Raw genomic sequence first — 6,961 nt, 5'->3', positions numbered from 1 at the left:
GACCGCAATGTGCGTTCGAAACGTCGATGTTCATGTGTCCTGCAGTTCACATGTCGACGCGCAATTTGCTGCGTTCTTCATCGACCCACGAGCCGAGTGATCCACCGTCCTGGGTGATCTTTTCTTAGTTTCCACTGTCTCTTTCAAGACAGTTGCATAGGCGGGACGTAGGCGTGTGGCGGCCCTGTTCAAGCGTTCTGTGTCCAACGGCCTCACGGCCGATGGGCGTCGTACGGCTCCACACCGGAGCGGACAGGCAGTCGGGCGAAAGTCATTCAAAACCGGCGCCAGGCGCCAGGTGCCGCAGGCCAGCCGCTCCAGCGCTTCAGCGCTCGTACCACACAACATTGGCGTTAGTTTTGAGAGCACGCGTGGTTCCGCACGCGGCGCACGGCTACTGCGAGCCGTACAGGTAGCGTGTTGCGCGACACGACACGCACACCGAAAGACATGCAGTCTAGTCGGTAATGATCCTTCCGCAGGTTCACCTACGGAAACCTTGTTACGACTTTTACTTCCTCTAAATGATCAAGTTTGGTCATCTTTCCGGTAGCATCGGCAACGACAGAGTCAATGCCGCGTACCAGTCCGAAGACCTCACTAAATCATTCAATCGGTAGTAGCGACGGGCGGTGTGTACAAAGGGCAGGGACGTAATCAACGCGAGCTTATGACTCGCGCTTACTGGGAATTCCTCGTTCATGGGGAACAATTGCAAGCCCCAATCCCTAGCACGAAGGAGGTTCAGCGGGTTACCCCGACCTTTCGGCCTAGGAAGACACGCTGATTCCTTCAGTGTAGCGCGCGTGCGGCCCAGAACATCTAAGGGCATCACAGACCTGTTATTGCTCAATCTCGTGCGGCTAGAAGCCGCCTGTCCCTCTAAGAAGAAAAGTAATCGCTGACAGCACGAAGGATGTCACGCGACTAGTTAGCAGGCTAGAGTCTCGTTCGTTATCGGAATTAACCAGACAAATCGCTCCACCAACTAAGAACGGCCATGCACCACCACCCACCGAATCAAGAAAGAGCTATCAATCTGTCAATCCTTCCGGTGTCCGGGCCTGGTGAGGTTTCCCGTGTTGAGTCAAATTAAGCCGCAGGCTCCACTCCTGGTGGTGCCCTTCCGTCAATTCCTTTAAGTTTCAGCTTTGCAACCATACTTCCCCCGGAACCCAAAAGCTTTGGTTTCCCGGAGGCTGCCCGCCGAGTCATCGGAGGAACTGCGGCGGATCGCTGGCTGGCATCGTTTATGGTTAGAACTAGGGCGGTATCTGATCGCCTTCGAACCTCTAACTTTCGTTCTTGATTAATGAAAACATACTTGGCAAATGCTTTCGCTTCTGTTCGTCTTGCGACGATCCAAGAATTTCACCTCTAACGTCGCAATACGAATGCCCCCGCCTGTCCCTATTAATCATTACCTCGGGTTCCGAAAACCAACAAAATAGAACCGAGGTCCTATTCCATTATTCCATGCACACAGTATTCAGGCGGGCTTGCCTGCTTTAAGCACTCTAATTTGTTCAAAGTAAACGTGCCGGCCCACCGAGACACTCACTCAAGAGCACCCTGGTAGGATTGCAACGGGGTCCGCCTCGGGACGCACGAGCACGCACGAGGCGCGTCGCACGCCTTCAGCTCGCCCCACCGGCAGGACGTCCCACGATACATGCCAGTTAAACACCGACGGGCGGTGAACCAACAGCGTGGGACACAAATCCAACTACGAGCTTTTTAACCGCAACAACTTTAATATACGCTATTGGAGCTGGAATTACCGCGGCTGCTGGCACCAGACTTGCCCTCCAATAGATACTCGTTAAAGGATTTAAAGTGTACTCATTCCGATTACGGGGCCTCGGATGAGTCCCGTATCGTTATTTTTCGTCACTACCTCCCCGTGCCGGGAGTGGGTAATTTGCGCGCCTGCTGCCTTCCTTGGATGTGGTAGCCGTTTCTCAGGCTCCCTCTCCGGAATCGAACCCTGATTCCCCGTTACCCGTTACAACCATGGTAGGCGCAGAACCTACCATCGACAGTTGATAAGGCAGACATTTGAAAGATGCGTCGCCGGTACGAGGACCGTGCGATCAGCCCAAAGTTATTCAGAGTCACCAAGGCAAACGGACCGGACGAGCCGACCGATTGGTTTTGATCTAATAAAAGCGTCCCTTCCATCTCTGGTCGGGACTCTGTTTGCATGTATTAGCTCTAGAATTACCACAGTTATCCAAGTAACGTGGGTACGATCTAAGGAACCATAACTGATTTAATGAGCCATTCGCGGTTTCACCTTAATGCGGCTTGTACTGAGACATGCATGGCTTAATCTTTGAGACAAGCATATGACTACTGGCAGGATCAACCAGGGAGCTGCGTCAACTAGAGCTGAGCAGCCGGCCGCCCGGGAGTGTGTCCCGGGGGCCCGCGCGAACACGCAAGCGTCCGCTCAATTATTCTGCAAACAGGAGGAGGCTGAGCTCCCCTGCACCATACACCTCGAAACCCTCTCAGGTCCCGGCGGCGCGCAGCGCCGTCCTAAGTACTTGGTCGGGTTCGAGAGAGGCGCAATCGCCCGGAGTTTGGCGAGTAGACGCTTTAGGTGCGACCACCCGTGCTCCCAACTGAGCTTGCCGCTGCCGACAGAGGCCCGGGAGCGTGCTGTCGTGGCATTGCCGGCGGGAGACAACACGCGCCACCTACGGTGACCGGCAGCTCCAACGCCAGCGCCACAGAAGGACAAAAGCCCCACTTGGGTGCCGAAGCGAACTCTCCCAGCACAGCGCACGCGCCAACACGTCCGCACAGCTGCGATACAAACCACCTGCGAGAACCGCAGAGGCGACCGAGCAGCAGACGGCGTCGCGGCGCCGAGCGCCGGGCGGCGGCGCATCCTCAGCGCACACAGTCCTCAATCGGACCAGCACACTGCAGATGTCCACCGCGCTTCGCACCGGGCCCGCGAGGACCTACTTTGGCCGCACGGCGCCGCGTGCAGGGTGCGCCGGCGCGCAGCTGCGCCGCCTGCCGCCTCCGTCGGCCGGCGCGCCTGCCACTGGCCGCCCCCACCAGCCGGCTGTAGCGCGTGCGCCCACGCACCGCACGGCCAACACGCCGGGAGGCCCCCCCTCACCGGCCGGGGACGGTCCCACCCAGCCACCGCCGCGTATCGCTTCACACCCACATGCCATTCACGTTCGTGGGCATGGTGGGTATCGCTGCAACAACCGGTTGGTAGCTCAACCGATCGTCGCCATCACTGATTCACCCCTAGCGAGAACAACCGCACCACAACGGTTTACCAGTTGTTCATTTGCGTAACGTCACCAGCAAACGTAGGCGTCCATCGCCATTTGCAAATTCAACGATTGTTGCATGCCTGTGTCAGGTGTCACGACACACTGTCTGCCCACATACACGCAACAACATGTCCACGCTTAGCGAACACGTGGAAGGTGGCCCCCGTACGTATGCGATGTCCATTGCGCGAACGACTGTCAACCGGCCTCTGTCGCATGTCGCAGATGTGGAACGCAGTGCACCGTGCTATCACGGTGTGTGAGAAGAGACGACTACGTCTGACAACACGCGCCACTACATCAACAGACGGCTCATGCTGATCGCCATCCAGGGCATACCACACTGCAATCCAGCTCTTATAGGGAGACGACACGTAGCTGAGTGCACAACATTTGGACCGCATGGTTCGCCGTTGTTGGCGCAGTCGTTGTACGGTCACATGTACCACGATGTATCATTCAGTACATGAGGACCAATGTGCAGTACAGTGTGTGATTTGGACGTACAACATCAGCGGACAGTTGACACAGGCCGTACCACAGCGTAGGCTAAGTGCTTCGCCATGCGAATGCCAATGAACAACTGCAAATGCCAATGAACAACTGCAAAGGGCATTGAGCATGTACGTCCTGCTGCCATCCACATTACAGTGTATAGCTGCAAGGTGTTTAACATGAAGCGATACACTGGGGACCGGGCAGTGCGAGTAGCAAACTATATTGCGGGGGTTGCAGTTAGGCAACACTACACTAATTTAACGCGTCGTATGACAATTACAGAGCAGGTTAAGGCCCAACGTGTGTTGGGTTAAGGCCCAACGTGTGTTGGGTTAAGGCCCAACGTGTGTTGGGTTAAGGCCCAACGTGTGTTGGGTTAAGGCCCAACGTGTGTTGGGTTAAGGCCCAACGTGTGTTGGGTTACGTTAAGGGGCAATGTGGGTTACGTTAAGGGGCAATGTGGGTTACGTTAAGGGGCAATGTGGGTTACGTTACGGCGCAATATAGGTTACGTTACGGCGCAATATAGGTTACGTTAAGGGGCAATGTGGGTTACGTTACGGCGCAATATAGGTTACGTTACGGCGCAATATAGGTTACGTTAAGGCGCAATATCGGTTACGTTAAGGCGCAATACAGGTTACGTTAAGGCGCAATACAGGTTACGTTAAGGCGCAATACAGGTTACGTTAAGGCGCAATACAGGTTACGTTAAGGCGCAATACAGGTTACGTTAAGGCGCAATACAGGTTACGTTAAGGCGCAATACAGGTTACGTTAAGGCGCAATGCAGGTTACGTTAAGGCGCAATGCAGGTTACGTTAAGGCGCAATACAGGTTACGTTAAGGCGCAATGCAGGTTACGTTAAGGCGCAATGCAGGTTACGTTAAGGCGCAATACAGGTTACGTTAAGGCGCAATACAGGTTACGTTAAGGCGCAATACAGGTTACGTTAAGGCGCAATACAGGTTACGTTAAGGCGCAATACAGGTTACGTTAAGGCGCAATACAGGTTACGTTAAGGCGCAATACAGGTTACGTTAAGGCGCAATACAGGTTACGTTAAGGCGCAATACAGGTTACGTTAAGGCGCAATACAGGTTACGTTAAGGCGCAATACAGGTTACGTTAAGGCGCAATACAGGTTACGTTAAGGCGCAATACAGGTTACGTTAAGGCGCAATACAGGTTACGTTAAGGCGCAATACAGGTTACGTTAAGGCGCAATACAGGTTACGTTAAGGCGCAATACAGGTTACGTTAAGGCGCAATACAGGTTACGTTAAGGCGCAATACAGGTTACGTTAAGGCGCAATACAGGTTACGTTAAGGCGCAATACAGGTTACGTTAAGGCGCAATACAGGTTACGTTAAGGCGCAATACAGGTTACGTTAAGGCGCAATACAGGTTAGGTTAAGGCGCAATACAGGTTAGGTTAAGGTACGACATAGGTTAGGTTAAGGTACGACATAGGTTAGGTTAAGGTACGACATAGGTTAGGTTAAGGTACGACATAGGTTAGGTTAAGGTACGACATAGGTTAGGTTAAGGTACGACATAGGTTAGGTTAAGGTACGACATAGGTTAGGTTAAGGTACGACATAGGTTAGGTTAAGGTACGACATAGGTTAGGTTAAGGTACGACATAGGTTAGGTTAAGGTACGACATAGGTTAGGTTAAGGTACGACATAGGTTAGGTTAAGGTACGACATAGGTTAGGTTAAGGTACGACATAGGTTAGGTTAAGGTACGACATAGGTTAGGTTAAGGTACGACATAGGTTAGGTTAAGGTACGACATAGGTTAGGTTAAGGTACGACATAGGTTAGGTTAAGGTACGACATAGGTTAGGTTAAGGTACGACATAGGTTAGGTTAAGGTACGACATAGGTTAGGTTAAGGTACGACATAGGTTAGGTTAAGGTACGACATAGGTTAGGTTAAGGTACGACATAGGTTAGGTTAAGGTACGACATAGGTTAGGTTAAGGTACGACATAGGTTAGGTTAAGGTACGACATAGGTTAGGTTAAGGTACGACATAGGTTAGGTTAAGGTACGACATAGGTTAGGTTAAGGTACGACATAGGTTAGGTTAAGGTACGACATAGGTTAGGTTAAGGTACGACATAGGTTAGGTTAAGGTACGACATAGGTTAGGTTAAGGTACGACATAGGTTAGGTTAAGGTACGACATAGGTTAGGTTAAGGTACGACATAGGTTAGGTTAAGGTACGACATAGGGTAGGTTAAGGTACGACATAGGTTAGGTTAAGGTACGACATAGGTTAGGTTACGGTACGACATAGGTTAGGTTACGGTACGACATAGGTTAGGTTACGGTACGACATAGGTTAGGTTACGGTACGACATAGGTTAGGTTACGGTACGACATAGGTTAGGTTACGGTACGACATAGGTTAGGTTACGGTACGACATAGGTTAGGTTACGGTACGACATAGGTTAGGTTACGGTACGACATAGGTTAGGTTACGGTACGACATAGGTTAGGTTACGGTACGACATAGGTTAGGTTACGGTACGACATAGGTTAGGTTACGGTACGACATAGGTTAGGTTACGGTACGACATAGGTTAGGTTACGGTACGATATAGGTTAGGTTACGGTACGATATAGGTTAGGTTAAGGTACACATTGTTGTAAGGAAAGGTTTAATGGGGGGCGGGGCGGGGCGGCCGGTTTGTTGATTGTGATTATAGTAAGTGGATGCCTGCGGCATCATCTGATTTGCCACGTCAGGATGCACCTTTGGCTCATGACAGGCGGCGCTCTCATTCCATGCTTGTGGCAGACCTGTGTCTTTCATTCCTGCCATTGTTTGTGTGCTGTGAGAGGAGGCAGTATTGTGATGTTGGGTGCACCCCTGTGTAGGACATGTGTGGGTGTTGGTGGCTTGGCTGAGCAATGGTGGTTGTCGGGTGGGTGGGATATTCTGTTTTCTGAGTGGACCTCCCAGTCTGGTTATGACAGTGTGGATTGTCTAATGTGGCGGAGAGGATGCACTGGGTGTTGTTCCATGCTGGTGCTTACATATTGTCTGTGTGCGTGTTACAGGCAGAGAGTAGTGCGTGATAAGGGTGTGTGGCTGACGTGTGGTTGTGATTGTGAGCAGAGTCTTTCAGCATGTATACGGACA

The 6,961-nt window shown here is 51.9% G+C and overlaps 1 non-coding gene and 1 pseudogene across 1 annotated transcript; both read right to left on the bottom strand.

The window, feature by feature from the left end:
* On the bottom strand, positions 1 to 116 carry LOC124592625 (annotated as a pseudogene; the record flags this gene model as incomplete).
* A 349-nt stretch (positions 117 to 465) lies between these two features.
* LOC124592618 lies at positions 466 to 2,375 on the bottom strand. Its single transcript, XR_006977571.1, has one exon. It is a non-coding gene; the product is annotated as a small subunit ribosomal RNA (ribosomal RNA).
* Positions 2,376 to 6,961: the final 4,586 nt, after the last annotated feature.

This window comes from Schistocerca americana, unplaced genomic scaffold, assembly GCF_021461395.2.
Source record: "Schistocerca americana isolate TAMUIC-IGC-003095 unplaced genomic scaffold, iqSchAmer2.1 HiC_scaffold_948, whole genome shotgun sequence".
NCBI classification, from domain to species: domain Eukaryota; kingdom Metazoa; phylum Arthropoda; class Insecta; order Orthoptera; family Acrididae; genus Schistocerca; species Schistocerca americana.
This window is presented reverse-complemented; position numbering and strand designations above follow the sequence as displayed.